The sequence below is a fragment of the Cyprinodon variegatus genome, unplaced genomic scaffold, assembly GCF_000732505.1.
Source record: "Cyprinodon variegatus isolate N-32 unplaced genomic scaffold, C_variegatus-1.0 Scaffold348, whole genome shotgun sequence".
NCBI classification, from domain to species: domain Eukaryota; kingdom Metazoa; phylum Chordata; class Actinopteri; order Cyprinodontiformes; family Cyprinodontidae; genus Cyprinodon; species Cyprinodon variegatus.
In genome coordinates, this window is record NW_015150801.1 from 453,254 (window position 1) to 454,024 (window position 771).

Genomic DNA, 771 nt, shown 5'->3' on the forward strand with positions numbered 1-771 from the left:
ATTCACAGTTAAGGAGCATTTTATACATCTTTAGTCCGCCACATCATCACATCATTACATCATACACGTTAGCAAATGAGGAGACATCAATGGCTAAAGCCTAATCAAAATATTACAAGGACACCGCTCTCATTCCATTGCCAAATCTTTGCCTCGTGCAGAATGAAGATTACTTCTTATCCTGATATAAGGAACTATCCTAATTAGATAAACTACTTGGGAAAACATTAGTTATGAAACAAAACAGGCAGGTATTATTAGGGTTTAAAAGACTCACGCATCATCAATAAGGATAACTCTAACAAAACCTATCCTGCTCCTCCTGCAGAACTGTGGCTCCTTGCTTAATCCCGCTGCTCAGTCTCGTTTAGTTCTCTTTCATTACATTCAGTAAGGACTCTTCCTGCTGGAAATGAGACAATGTCTTGTGTTCTGATTCCCAACTAAAGCAACATGTTTCTTTTTAATATTTTTGTCTGTCCTTCCTTGTTTGTGTGTCACCAAGTCCAGAAAACCAAAATATATTGTTTCTATTTTGCATCGTTAAAGATATTTTAATCAGAAACATGCATATTTTTATCATAAAATTATGTTTTTTATTACTTTACTAATATAGAAATCTGCAAAAATGCAAAACTCCCACACAATTCATTGTTCTTGGGGCTCCCTACCAGCTCTGAGCCCTTAAACAGTCACAAAGGCTACATTCAAACTTTAGCCTGAAGTGACCCAAATCCAATTTTTTTTGTCAATATGCGAACTGCATCAGAT

At 35.9% G+C, this 771-nt stretch overlaps 1 protein-coding gene across 1 annotated transcript in view; it reads right to left on the minus strand.

Annotated features, from left to right (window-relative positions):
• Positions 1-771, minus strand: part of LOC107091702 (non-specific lipid-transfer protein-like) — a 23,943-nt gene that overhangs the window by 1,418 nt on the left and 21,754 nt on the right. The window lies entirely within an intron of this gene.